The sequence below is a fragment of the Lissotriton helveticus genome, chromosome 12 (genome assembly GCF_964261635.1).
Source record: "Lissotriton helveticus chromosome 12, aLisHel1.1, whole genome shotgun sequence".
Taxonomy (NCBI): Eukaryota; Metazoa; Chordata; class Amphibia; order Caudata; family Salamandridae; genus Lissotriton; species Lissotriton helveticus.
Window position 1 is genome coordinate 55,823,366 of NC_136073.1, and position 15,761 is coordinate 55,839,126.

The following is a 15,761-nucleotide window of genomic DNA, read 5'->3' on the forward strand; positions in this document are numbered from 1 at the left end:
ATATATATATATATATATATATATATATATATATATATATATATATATATATATATATATATATATATATATATATATATATATATATATATATATATATATATATATATATATATATATATATATATATATATATATATATATATATATATATATATATATATATATATATATATATATATATATATATATATATATATATATATATATATATATATATATATATATATATATATATATATATATATATATATATATATATATATATATATATATATATATATATATATATATATATATATATATATATATATATATACACATACATACATACATACATACATACATATACTCCAAGGTTGCCCAGCTGGCAGGAAGCACTCAGGGAATCCGCGATGCCACCATGACTCTGTGACCCACGGAATGCAGCCTGACGCGTTTCACAATAATTCTCTTCAGAGGCTGTTTCGTTGTGTGTCATAGCATGAAGCGCCACACCTTTATTCTGAAATGCTGCCTCCTGATAGGCTTTCACTATTCAAACAATTACAGCAGTCCCCCACAGTATTGTGGTATATGTAGTGCGGCGCTATTGATACCTGTATAGGTGCTATTATCACAAGTCCACTGATTCATGCCCTGTATGGGCTCCGTGAATCTCAGAGTCTTTCATTCCGGCACTTCCTCCCTCGTTGCAACCTGTGCTTGTTCACAGCTCGCCGACCCGCTTCAATTCTCGCGGTGGTGCTTCCCTCGCGGCAGGGCCTGCCGCGTATATACAAAAGCTCCAAGGTTGCCCAGCTGGCAGGAAGCACTCAGGGAATCCGCGATGCCACCATGACTCTGTGACCCACGGAATGCAGCCTGACGCGTTTCACAATAATTCTCTTCAGAGGCTGTTTCGTTGTGTGTCATAGCATGAAGCGCCACACCTTTATTCTGAAATGCTGCCTCCTGATAGGCTTTCACTATTCAAACAATTACAGCAGTCCCCCACAGTATTGTGGTATATGTAGTGCGGCGCTATTGATACCTGTATAGGTGCTATTATCACAAGTCCACTGATTCATGCCCTGTATGGGCTCCGTGAATCTCAGAGTCTTTCATTCCGGCACTTCCTCCCTCGTTGCAACCTGTGCTTGTTCACAGCTCGCCGACCCGCTTCAATTCTCGCGGTGGTGCTTCCCTCGCGGCAGGGCCTGCCGCGTATATACAAAAGCTCCAAGGTTGCCCAGCTGGCAGGAAGCACTCAGGGAATCCGCGATGCCACCATGACTCTGTGACCCACGGAATGCAGCCTGACTCGTTTCACAATAATTCTCTTCAGAGGCTGTTTCGTTGTGTGTCATAGCATGAAGCGCCACACCTTTATTCTGAAATGCTGCCTCCTGATAGGCTTTCACTATTCAAACAATTACAGCAGTCCCCCACAGTATTGTGGTATATGTAGTGCGGCGCTATTGATACCTGTATAGGTGCTATTATCACAAGTCCACTGATTCATGCCCTGTATGGGCTCCGTGAATCTCAGAGTCTTTCATTCCGGCACTTCCTCCCTCGTTGCAACCTGTGCTTGTTCACAGCTCGCCGACCCGCTTCAATTCTCGCGGTGGTGCTTCCCTCGCGGCAGGGCCTGCCGCGTATATACAAAAGCTCCAAGGTTGCCCAGCTGGCAGGAAGCACTCAGGGAATCCGCGATGCCACCATGACTCTGTGACCCACGGAATGCAGCCTGACGCGTTTCACAATAATTCTCTTCAGAGGCTGTTTCGTTGTGTGTCATAGCATGAAGCGCCACACCTTTATTCTGAAATGCTGCCTCCTGATAGGCTTTCACTATTCAAACAATTACAGCAGTCCCCCACAGTATTGTGGTATATGTAGTGCGGCGCTATTGATACCTGTATAGGTGCTATTATCACAAGTCCACTGATTCATGCCCTGTATGGGCTCCGTGAATCTCAGAGTCTTTCATTCCGGCACTTCCTCCCTCGTTGCAACCTGTGCTTGTTCACAGCTCGCCGACCCGCTTCAATTCTCGCGGTGGTGCTTCCCTCGCGGCAGGGCCTGCCGCGTATATACAAAAGCTCCAAGGTTGCCCAACTGGTTGCCCAGTTACCTACCTACCTACCTACCTACTGCCATTCGCCAGTAGCTATATATAGTTAGAATTTTCAAAAATCCCATAGAGAAAAAATCCTATGTCTAATAACTTTGGCGTTTGTGGACCGAATTGGCTGAAATTTTCAGGAAAATGGAACATTTTATTTCTGAGCAGCCCCTGAAAATTTGGGGGGGGCCGAGAAAAAAGGGGGGTCCCAAAACGCGTTTTTCCCATGTTAATTTCCATAGGGCGGTTGGCCTCACTTTCAGCTCGAACGGCTGAATGGATTTGCACGAAACTTCGCAAAATTGTAGGGACTGGTAGCCCGATGTGCCTTTGCTAGGTCTCAATATATGTGCTCCAGTGGATTTTGATAAATTAACGTTCAAAAAAATATATATATATCTGTAACAGCGCTCCGGGTAGCGCTCCGGTTCGCGTACTTGACGCGTACTCTCGGTAGGATCGAGAGACAAGAGGAGGCCAAAACAAAGGGGGAAATGACCATAAGGGTGCATAGTAGATCCTCCGTGACCCCCTAGGTTTGATGTGGAGGCTTTAAAAGGGCCCCGCGAGGCAAAAAAAATAAATAATTGCGTGGGGAGCGCCCGGTACGGTTTTGTGCAATGGGCGGTGGTAATCTAAATGATGAGGGGGGGGGGGGGCAGCGTTCAAAGCACATCAGCGTGCATAAACACGAAAATGTTTTTATCTACCACGTGCTTGACTTATCTCTCTGAGATGCATTCCCTTGTGTTTCGGCAATGGTAGTCTCTTCATTACATAGATCGCCCGAGGGCGGTAGTACAGACCGCGCGTAGGAAAGGGTCAAAAGCCAGGGGTATAGGAGTATGTAACAAGCGAGCCATTTAATTGAAAAAAACTAAACATGACAAACGGTTGCAGGATCAGTGAAGGTTGATTTTATAATTGAAAGTATAACGGGATCAGTTACAATAAAATCGTCCATACGCAAACCATGGGCGAGTATCATGGGTAACATTATTTCGAAGCTTTATTAATACAATAATCAATAATGAAAAATCGACATCAATAGGGTTGTCCGTATTCCTAGTCAGTACCCTTCCCCGCCCGCCATGTGCACAAAGACCGCATACATCCCCCATAACGTCAAGGCTAAGTAACTAGAACGTCATAAGGAGTTGCAAGTCGCTCCCATACTGGCGCCATTTTGGTAGAGGCCAGGCAGGTCCAGAGTATAGTTCAATGTCTCCAATAAGTAGCGGCAGGACCAGAATCCCTTTCGGCAGTTCTGGCTTCGTCATTACGAGCACTAGAAAACAAGACATTCTGGGCAATACCACCCTTGACGCAGCCCTTTATGCTACAAGATGGTGTCTTCCATCCAGAAAATATTGTTGGCAGCATTTTGAAAGGAAAGATGAACGGCCGTTCTCCTAGTGAGTCTCACATTGTTACATTTATGAAGAATGTTGAAGAGTAGTATGTTGAAAATCTGAAGCCATCGTTCTACAAACTCTCAACCAGGAAGAGTCACCAAAAGGCAAAAAGTTCCGCCGGACCCCGGGAGCCGGCCGCCTATGTCGGGGGCGATCTCAGGCCACACCAGGGCAACAAGACTTGGGGAGGGGGCAGGAGCCAAGCGCCCCCTCCCAGTCCGCGCCACCACACCGCCCCTCGGGGGCCTCCGTCAAGCGGTTCAGGGAGGCACCGCAGGCAGCGGTTCTTCAGATCAGTGGCTCTCACCGGCAAGGCTCCCCTCCGTCAGCAGCGATCGTTGGCGCTGTGGTTGCGGCCGGAGGCCCCGCCTAGTCAACGCCCCGGCCTCTCCATGTCGTAGGCCGCAAGAGTGGGCGCAACTCAGCTGGCCGAGCGAGACTTGGGGAGGGGGCAGGAGCCTAGCGCCCCCTTCCAGTCCGCGCCACCACACCGCCCCTCGGGGGCCTCCGTCAAGCGGTTCTGGGAGGCACCGCAGGCAGCGGTTCTTCAGATCACAACAGTCTCATGCTCGATCGATTGAGCTGGCCGTATCAGGCAACAAGAAGGTGGGGGGGGGGCACCTCTTGCTCAACCACCACCTGAGGAGGTGGTACTCTCTTCCTAGGAGGTGGTGGTGGTGGTGGGGATGTACAAGCTGAAGCTACAACACTTGCCATTGCTAAGTGATGAAAAAAGGTCTTCCTCTCACAAAGATGAAAGTCAGAGTGAGGAAACAAGGAGGGGTTTTCATCATTTGGGACAAAAAATAGTTCTAAACCAATGAAAAGTGTTATTTTTAGGTCACATGACCTAGCCTTACATCATTAGGAACCCAAAAATGAAATGAACCAATGAAAAGTTTTATTTACAAGTCACATGACCTGTTATGCTTACGTTACGCGCGCCGCGCCGCGCCCCGGATCGCTTCCGGGAAGCTGCACCTCGCGCACGGGAGCACTTCCGGGTGCGCTAACGCGGCGCGTCATATGACGCATTACGCGACAACGCGATACGTCGCGGTTACGCGACGCGTCACGATGTTGTTTTCTAACGCAGCAGTTGCGCAAACAGAACGTTTATCGGCCGGGCATATGGAATACATACACATTCATACCATACAATCAGGGCATGTACGCACAGTCACACCATACAATTTTTCACGTTCACAGTGATGGTCTGCACTCCATGCAATATCTCACAGCGCTTGTCTATGTCTTTCCCTACATGGAGCACGGTGCGGTCCATGTCCACTTCATTCTTCAGTCGGAACTCCGATGTAACCTACAGAGGAGAAAAGAAAGGGGGGGTACAGCATTCAGAGGATGTCAGCGCGCGCAAACACGAAAAAGCTTCTACTTACCATGTATCAGACTAGCTGCAGGAACGTGTGATACAACAGATCTTGGCTATCCCTTTCGCATTATTTTTCTGTGTAACATATCCTCCCCTTCTTATGGTGCCAAAAAATGTTTCATTTTGTTTGTCTCTAAATTCGAGTTCCCTCTTCGTGTATTTGTTTCTCCATTGGTCTTATTTTATGGGACAAAATACCACACCTTACATTCGGCAGATACCTTAAGCTACGGTCGACCAATTCAATTCAATTCAATTCAATTCAAAAGTGCTTTATTCGAGTATTACTCATAAAAGCAAACAAACAAACACATAATAAAAATACAATTAAATTACAGGTCGACCATTTTCTAACAATTCTGGAAAAAGGGCAGGTGTGACGGATACAAATTTCAATCAATCCAAAATTCAGGCAAAGGGTATGCATTATCTGTCTTCTATTGTTTGGGAATAACAGCCATTATTCTAAAATCCTACCAACCTAGACGATTGTTATGACGCTGATTCCATACTTCCTTCGAAAACTCTTTTTTGCAAAAATGTCACTATAAAAATACGGGCCTACAACCACGTGGGCCGGCCACGGAGCAAACTGGAATCGTATATGATGAGGGGACCTTTACACTGTAGAAAAACGTAACGGGCGGGCCATTAGGTTGCAGGAATTAAGGTGTCTAAGAGTTGCGGAATCGGTGGACGTTAATTTTATAATGAAAGTACGACAGGACCAGTTACAATGAAATTCTCTAGATATACATTTGCGGGCAAGTACCATGAGTAACGTTAATTCTAACTTTCAATAGTACAGTAATGAATAATACATCAGAACTTAATATCAATAGGGATGTGCAAATGTTCAATCAGTACCCGTCCCCGCCCGCCATGTGCTCCAAAACTGCATACATATCTCGTGATATCAAGGCTGAGCAACCAGTACACATCAAGGAGTTGCGAGTCTCATTTATACCGACGCCATTTTGGGCGAGGCCGGGCAGGTCCAGAATATAGTCAAAATGTCTCCACCAACCAGCGGTCGGAACAGAACCCCTTTCAGCAGTCCAAAAAGTTCCGTTAAATGACAACAGAAGGGACAGGCAACAAGAACCATCAGTCAAAGAGGGGAGGGCAAGTTCTTCTCTACCGGGTCACGTTGGGGCTCACCGCCATTTCGTGAGCTCCGTGGCAGCCGCCTGTCGCTGTACCACAAGAGTGGGTGCAATTCAGCCGGATGGCGGGTGAGACGCTGTAATAGCAAGAGCAGGCGCAACTCAGCTGGCCGAGCGAGGCACTGGGGTGCAGCTGAGAAACCTCCACCTGGGGAGGTAGGGGAGGCTCGTTCGCGCCGCCTCTCCCTTCCAGTGCACCCCACGCCGTCTCCTGGCGCAGGTATATGTGATGGTCGGACCAGGGCACCGCAGGACGTGTCTTCAGGTCAAACGGATTGTGGGACAAGGTCCAGAATGGAAGAGTCACCAAAAGGCAAAAAGTTCCTCCTGACCCCGGGACCCGGCCGCCTATGTCGGGAGCGATCTCAGGCCACACCAGGGCAACAAGACTTGGGGAGGGGGCAGGAGCCAAGCGCCCCCTCCGAGTCCGCGCCACCACACCGCCCCTCGGGGGCCTCCGTCAAGCGGCTCAGGGAGGCACCGCAGGCAGCGGTTCATCAGATCAGTGGTCTCACCGGCAAGGCTCCCCTCCGTCAGCAGTGATCGTTGGTGCTGTGGTTGCGGCCGGAGGCCCCGCCTAGTCAACGCCCCGGCCTCTCCATCTCGTAGGCCGCAGAGTAGTCGGGAAGAAATCCCGGGAACGGCGGCATGCATTTGGATCGATGTTGCAGCAGGCTGCCATGTAAATAGTTATTTAATAAAACGTTTTACCCTGTTACTTTGCTGGTGTGTTGTATATATTTATAATATTTGCATAGGGTTTGTCGTTATTTTGGGCGGGGTGGGCGGCGGAGCCGAGCTGTCTTGCAGCCATCATGGCGTCGAGCTCGGTTCCTCTCACTAGTTTCATATTTCTCATGAGGGGTTGTTCCTAATGTTTCTATTTTAGCGAGGTCAAAAAGAGATCCCATTAGTGGCCTACTGATTTTGCTTGATTCCTTCTGTTTTTTCTAACGATTTTTCACTATCTGCAAAGACTAAACAGAGTATTGCGACTCTGTGCTTGTTTGTAAATAGAGAATGAACCAAAGAGAACCAATTCCAAAACAGTAAATGCTTGGATAACAATCAATCAAATGGAGAGGGAAGCAGGCACGACGGATTACAACGGGGGCAAAGGCCTGCGTTACCTACCCATCACTATCTGCAAAGAGAGAATACTCCTAAAAGAAAAGAGGGGGGGGGGGCAGCGTTCCAAGCACATCAGCGTGCATAAACACGAAAATGTTTTTACCTACCACGTACTTGACATTTTAAAGCTTTTGATATTTGCTAATAAAAAAACCATTGAAATTCACTGAAAAAACCATAGGTTATAGACCATATATAGTTAGGAATTAGCATTTACAAAACCTTAAATTCACTGAAAAAACCATGGGTTATAGACCATATATAGTTAGGAATTAGCATTTACAAAACCTTATTTTACTCACACAACCATTGAAATTCCATATATAGTTAGTTGCACTAACTATATATCGCGCACCCGCAATCCACTGCTGATGATGTCACATATTACATCATTCATGACATGGTCAGTGACATCACTGATGACATCACTGATGACATCTCAAATGACATCACTGATGACATCACTGATATCTCAAATGACATCACTGATGACATCACTGATGACATCACTGATGACATCACTGGTGACATCACTGGTGACATCACTGGTGACATCACTGGTGACATCACTGGTGACATCACTGGTGACATCACTGATGACATCACTGATGACATCACTGATATCTCATTTGACATCAATGGTCACATCACTGATGATATCATTCATGTGACAATACAATGCATCTCCTCACACTTTAATATAAACTCTGTTACTCCCAGTGTTAAATACAGAATATAATTTTTTAAACCATTGACACACCAATACTAGTTACTACATACGCACTCACTGATTCCTACGTCTACACACACATTAACTCATTCACCCATACAATCATTCATTCATACAATCACTCATCTTTACAACACTATCATATGCACTCATACACCTATACAGACACTCACACTCTGCCACTCATCCATGGAGTTACTCACACACCTAGTCAGTCCTGTAAAGAATCAATCACACTTCCATTTTCTAATCTATACAGTTAAACAGAGTACCTTACATTTTCAAACATATACTAACACATACTTACTCTCTTATACAATCATTGATACAAGAACACATTGATCTGCACAGAGTCACACATCTCCCAGCCGGCCACACACACACTCAGTCTCCCATACAAATACTTGGACAATCAATCAATAACCCATATAGTTACTCATATAGCTACTGATCAACACATGCAGCAGTTTACAGAACAACAGACATAATGATGCACAAATTAAGACAGTTTAGTCACTAACCCATGCACTCAGTGAGACACATTTAATCACTCACTCATACAGTCAGTCACGCACCTACTAAATCCTTCATCCAGACACTTCTACATCTACTCATTCTTCAATATGTAAAACATATTTCAACTTTACAGAAACACACAGTCACTGGATGATGTCATCAGTGATGTCATCAGTGATGTCATCAGTGATGTCATTTGAGATGTCATCAGTGATGTCATCAGTGATGTCACTGACCATGTCATGAATGATGTAATATGTGACATCATCAGCAGTGGATTGCGGGTGCGCGATATATAGTTAGTGCAAATAACTATATATGGAATTTCAATGGTTTTGTGTGAGTAAAATAAGGTTTTGTAAATGCTAATTCCTAACTATATATGGTCTATAACCCATGGTTTATTCAGTGAATATATATATATATATATATATATATATATATATATATATATATATATATATATATATATATCCGAAACGCGTTATGACGGATTTGCCGAAATACCAAGCATTGGCATAGCCAATAGGTCTCGCCTTTGTGACCTTATAAGTGTTTAGCCATGCAACAGTTGATGTTGTTGCACCAAGGATATTTTGCTGCAAACCTAAATACTCATAAGGTTCCAAAAGCGGGACCTATTGGCTATGTCAATGCTTGTTTTTGTTTGGTGCTGGAATCACGGCATCCTTAACTCTGTAGTCTATGGTTGGTAAGCAGTACATGCGCAAAATCTGCTCCTTGTCCCACACTTCTCAAGGGTCCGGCTTGGGGGGAGAACGTTCTCGGCCAGAACAGCCAAATTGTGGAATACCCTACCACTAGAGCTTTGCAATGCGAGTTCAGAGCTGTGCTTCAGGAAACAGTTGAAAACGTGGCTTTTTAATCATTAACTTTCTTATCCCTATCTTCGTCTTCTACTCCGTACACTGCCCCCCCTGCTCACTAAGCGCCGGGACACCTCCGTGAGATGTAGCTGTTGCGCTATATGAACTTCAGTTTTATTATTATTACATTTAGAGACATGGTGGGCGATGGATGACCTGAGGTCCTCTGGGGGCTGCAGAAAGAGAGTGAACAGGAGGGGGGGAAGCCTATACTGCGCTGTGTAACTCACAGTTGCTTTAAGCATGATCATCATCACTATACTGTGCCTTATCGCATGAAACTGACTTTTTGCATGGACTTCCACCACCATACTGTGCCTTTTCTGTTACAACTGCCATTAGCATGGTTTACCTTTACCTAACCGTGCATTATCCCTCTCCACTATCTTTAGCATAGTCTTCCATCAACAGGTGCTTTGAAGGTCCGAGAAGGAGCTAACTGAGGCTGAAGCTCCATATGACTATTATGACGGTCAGCCTCGTTCGTTACGCTTCCTCGCCATAGGGCACTCATTCCAAACTTTTACACCTCACCACTTTCAAATGCCACCTGCCACCAGCCACCACTGACTTAAGTTATTACTGCATTATTTCTCTAAACATGGAAGTAAAGCGCTCAAACCACGTTGTTTGGGGAGAGGCTACCTTTTAATTGCTTCCCAAAGGAGGCAGCATTCCAAATGGCTGTAAATGAAAGTAAACTGAAAATTGTGCATCAATCCAGAGTTAAAAAAACCTAGACCTATCTGTATATTGCCAGGTGAACTCCATCAGTCAAACAGAAATGGGAAGCTCCTATGTAGGCCCCTCCTATTTCTGCCATTTCCATTAGGAGCCATGTTGATTGGGGCACTACATCGTTTTTTTTTAGTTGGATGAACTCTGTGTGGTAGGGAGGCTGTGCTCCATATGGGAGTACTGGGATGAGGCAGGTAATGTCTATTGTCAATTACATTTGTGTTCCAGAATCCTTTTCTTGGCTCAGACAGGTAATTGTAAATTGTAATTGTAATTCCATATTTGTAAAGCGCAGCTGTCGCTCCGAAAGAGGCATCCTGGCGATGAAAGAGTGAAAAACAGTACATTTGGGAATCTAAATGGCGGCCATTGCCGAGGCATCTGGTAAATTAAAAATCCAGGTCTTTAATTGCTTCCTAAAGACGATCTCTTGGTCCAGGAGTCTGAGGTCCATGGGAATAGCATTCCAGGCCTTAGAGGCCAAGACGGTCAAGGTCTTCCCCCCCCTTCGTTTTATAGTGGAATCTGGGGATGTTAATCAGATTACCACCCGATGACCTCCGCTTTCTTAAGGGATTGTAGCGGGTAAACCGTTGGGGAGGTACTTTGGGCCTATGTTGTTAAGGGCTCTAAAGGCAGTCACCAGGATTTTAAATAAGATCCTCTTATGTAAAGGCAACCAATGCAATTGCTTGAGGGCAGCTGATACAGAGGATTTCCTTGGTAGTTTCAAAACCAGTCGAGCCGCAGCGTGTTGTACACTCTGCAGTTTTTTTAGCGTGGCCTTTTTTGCCCCGGCCATTAGGCAGTTACAATAATCTAAACCTGGAAAGAATAAGGGCCACTGCCACCGCCTTCCTTGAATCAATAGGGAGAAAATCAAAAAATTTCTTTAAGGATTTGAAAGTGCCAAAACAGCTTCCTGTCACGTTTCTCACGTGCTGGTCGAAAGAAAGTGCAGAGTCGAATTGGACCCTCAGGTTCCTTGCTGATTCCACTGAGTGGGGCGGAGCAGGGGAGTCCACTGGCCACCATTTGCTTGGGCAAAAGTGAATATTCTTCCCTAACGGTAGAATCTCTGTCTTGTTGGTATTGCATTTTAAGTGATTCTTTTCCATCCAATGGAAGACGTCCGTCAGGTAGTTCTTTAGATTTTGTTCCGCCACTGTAGAGTTCTTATCTAATGGAACAATCAATTGCGTGTCGTCAGCGTAAGATGTGACAAGTATGCCGTACGACTCGAATATGGAAATAAGGGGGATTATATAAACATTAAATAATAAAGGACTCAAAATGGAGCCTTGCGGGACTCCAGATGTTACTTTTTTTTCCTTAGAGAGAAAGGGTCCAAGGGCAGTTGTTTGTGATCTATCTGACAGGAAGGAAATTATCCAAGCTAGAGCCATATCACTGATACCTATGTCTCTTAACCTGTTAATCAGTATTAAGTGGGAGATGGTGCCAAATGCCGCTGTTAAATCTAACAGGATGAGTACGGCACCTTTCCCTTGGTCCAGCAGAAATTTTATGGAGTCTGTGAGCTCCATAAGGGCTGTTTCCGTAGAATGCTTGGAGCGGAAACCTGATTGTTGAGGATGGAGAAAATTATGTGTTTCGACATAATTTTTAAGCTCTTGATGTACCATCTGCTCAGTTATTTTACCCAACACTGGGAGAAGGGATATTGGACGTAGATTGGATAAATCGGTAGGGTATTTATTGGGTTTTTTTCATGAGTGGTTTCACTATAGTCTTTTTCCAGTCTAGCGGGACCTTACTTGTGCTGAGTGATGCATTGACGATCCCATTGATAATGGGATCGATTACGTCAATACTCTGGAGTATCCGTGGGGGGCAGGAGTCTGACAGGGCTCCAGATTTGCAGGCTAAAATGACTTCCCGAGTTTTAAACAAAGAGACCGGTTCAAAGGCACTGAAAGTAGGGCCCTTAATATCTGGCGTATCAGGGTCACCCAACTTGGGGGAAGAAAGGGAATCGGGGAAATTCCTCTGTATCAATTCAATTTTCTCTTCAAAGTAATCTGCAATTTAATTACAAAGGCTTAAGGATGGCGGGATTTCGGGCTGAAGGGCTTTAGGGTGCATGAAAGCTTTAACTATGGAAAAAAACTATTTTTTGCTTCAATTGGGCTTCTTTAATGGCTTTCATGTAGTAGTCCTTCTTCGCAGTTTTGTTACTGGAAAGGTATTGTTTCCTTTGTTGCACGTAAAGGGTTTTAGCAGTAATGTCGTACGTTTTTCTCCATTTACATTCACTTTTCCTGCAAAGTAAGTGTTTTTCGACCAGAGCTTGGGAATACCACGGAGCATTTGTCTTTCCCCTTTTCTCCTTCCCAGAAGAATGTTTGAGTAGAGCCCGTTCTTTGATGACTTGGTCCATCCAAATATGGAAGAGTTTAAAGTCATGAGTTACATCACCAGACATATTGGGGACCTGTGACTAAGTAATGGGTTTAGACTGGAGACTATCCCCCACCACCACCCAGTTAAGATGGGTGGGAGGTTGTTTGCTTAATTTTGCAATTCTCAAAGTGTGAGGCACACAGATGTTAAAAGGGATAAGACTATGGTCTGTCCAGATTTGCGTAATGGGAGCCTGAGTCTCTAGTGAGACAAAGTTGGAACACACCCCATCGAGAGTGTGTCCAGCACTATGGGTCGCCTGCAATACATTTTGGTGTAGACCAAAGATTTCAAAGGTCTGGTGAAAATTAAGAGCTGGCGCATCGATTTTAGATTCCAGTTTCAGGTTGAAATCCCCCAAGAATGTAAAGTGCGGGTAGCGGAGCAATAACTGTCCGAGGGAATCTCCCAAGGAATCCAAAAATGTAGTTGCAGTGCCAGGGGGGCGATATACAAGGCCTCCCGAGAAGGAGGTGGACGTGTTTAGTAAAAAAGAAAACCCGATCCCTTCCGCACCCTTAAGGGAATCAAGGTTAAAGGTATGGCACTTCAGGGCGCTTCTAATGACTATAGCCACTCCTCCACCTCTTCCCTTCTGTCTATCCCGTCTGTAAATGGAGAAATCGGGAGGGAGTGCGGTTGCCAAGTCTGGGTTACTTATTTCGATTAGCCAGGTCTCCGTTATGAAAAGGAAGTCCAGATTCAAATCCAGAATAAGGTCATGGATATCTTGGCTATGGCGGCACATCGAGCGCGCGTTAAACAGCCCTCCTTTAAAGGTGGAATTACCATCTGGAGAGGAATCTAAAAAGTGGCGAGGCTCAAATGGGGACCATGGGGTGGTCCATTTGCATGTCCTGCAGGAGAAAGGGCCCCTTATACAAGTCGTGGGTACACCACAAGGACAGTTAGATAAACCATTGAGTTTGAGGTAACTTGCCTGGTACGTTTGTATTGGGAGAGTCAATCCAAACCGGCCTGTGCCTGTCGCGATCTTGGCGCGGACGGGCGTAGACGGGCTTGCCTTTGGCGCGCCGCTGGGGCGCCCGCTGCGCGGACAGGAGCCAGATTCATTATGTAGGGGCGGAGGAGTGTGGGAGGCGGCCAACAACTGGTGCGCTCGCCTAGTTTCCCCCTTAGATGGCTGCCAGCCCTGTCTCCGACCGCGTCAGAACCTGATCGTCTGAGCAGGGAGCAGAGTTCAAAATGCAGCAAGGGACAAGGGTGACTTCAATTAAAAACAGAAATTAAGTATATTTTTAATGCGCAACAGAAATTAAAACATTTTTAAAAATGACATGCAGCCTAACCGCCGGCTTTCCGCCTCAGGGGAGATGTAAAACACACTCAATCTGTGCCCGCGCGTCTCAGTGTAGTTTAAGTACCTGGGAGGACGGGAGGCGGCAAACAACTGGTGCGCTCGCCTAGTTTCCCCCTAAGATGGCGACCAGCCCTGTCTCCGACTGCGTCAGAACCTGATCGTCTGAGCGGGGAGCAGGGTTCAAAATGCGGCGAGGGACAAGGGTGACATCAATTAAAAACAGAAATTAAGTATTTTTTTAAGGCGCAACAGAAATTAAAACATTTTTAAAAATGACAAGCAGCCTAACCCCCGACTTTCCGCCTCAGGGGAGATGTACAACACACTCCCTGCTTACATACTTCATATTGCAGGGATATACCAGGACATTAATTACAAATTTCATACTCCAAGTTGAGTATTCTTTCTTTTATGCCCCTGCCATATGGGATCTAGTATTGCTCAACATTACTGCTGTCCTTGCAAGTCTTACATTTGCCCAGGGAGGGAAACCCTATGAGGTCAAATTGTTTCTTCCTTTCTGTAATGTCATGGGCTAAAATATCTCTTGAACTCTTTGATGTGCAATGTTGAGCTTGTCTCACACCTATCTCCCCAATATGTCACATTTTAATTTGCCAATTTTCACAGAGGATTTGACTCCCTTATAAGAGATCTCTCATTTACGTGGTTCTCAGCCTGGCCTTTACTTCTGTTGTATCCTCCTTAACCTTACACATTCTAAAGGGTACTCTTTCTACTTCTGGCTTCAACTCTGTTGACTGCTTATTTGGAGGCCCATTCTGGGTAGCCCCATCCCTAAATGGCTCTAACATGTTTCTGTTCTGTCATAATGTTCTCAGTAGTATTGTAATTCTGCTTTGTTCTCAGCAACTCCTCTTAAGGAATGCTTATTTAAGCGGTTCTGGGTGAGTGCTGAGTGTGCAAAATACTTTTCCCAGCTATAGGTTTGCACCGCGGACTCGTTCTGTGCAGTTGAAAGCACACTATCGCACGCAAGGTTATCCTGGCACTGAGTAGGTGTGCCTAGCCCTACCTATGGTAGGTTGGCTAATTAAAAAAACAGGTTTTCAACATCTTAACAAATTTAAAGAGAGGAGGACGCTCTGAAGTGGATAGGGAGGTCGTTCCATGCTTTAGGAGCGATGTAAGAGAACACTCGGCCTCTTGATCTAGTCCTGTGTATGCATCACATGTTGGTGAGTAGGGACTGTGCGAGTAGGTGGGGCCCCAGTTGTGGAGTTCCTTGAATGTGCGCGAGTAGTTTGAACTGAATGAATGTGTGTATTTGAAGCCAGTGTAGGTCCCTGATGTATGGTATAATGTGAGTTCTGTGTGGGATTTTGATGTGCGAGTAGGTGGGGCCCCAGTTGTGGAGTTCCTTGAATGTGCGCGAGTAGTTTGAACTGAATGAATGTGTGTATTTGAAGCCAGTGTAGGTCCCTGATGTATGGTATAATGTGAGTTCTGTGTGGGATTTTGAGTATAAGTCTGGCCTCAGAGTTCAAAATGATCTGTAGTCTTGTAGAGTTGCTAGTTTATAGTGCCAATGAGGGTGTTTCATAGTCCATCTTGCTGGTGCCAAGGGTGTGAATGACAGTTTTTCTTGTGGTGCTTAGGAGCCATTTGGAGATCTTCCTCCACATCTTCCGGGTGTTGAAGCAGGATGTAGTCACAAAATACAAAGGACTCTACCTATATGATTGAGCTATGCTATGCGGCCGTCTATGATTTAACCGCATGCGCGCTAGCGGTTTTCCCGCTGTGCGCTGATTTTTGAAAATCGTGCTGTTCATGACAAAGCCAGCTCGTCATCCGCGTAGCGCAGGTAACGCCCATGACGAGCTGGCTTTGTCATTAGCGCGGAAGGGGTTAACCACTCTAGTTGTGCTTAAATTACCATGTTCTTCACAGCAGGTAAGTTGATATA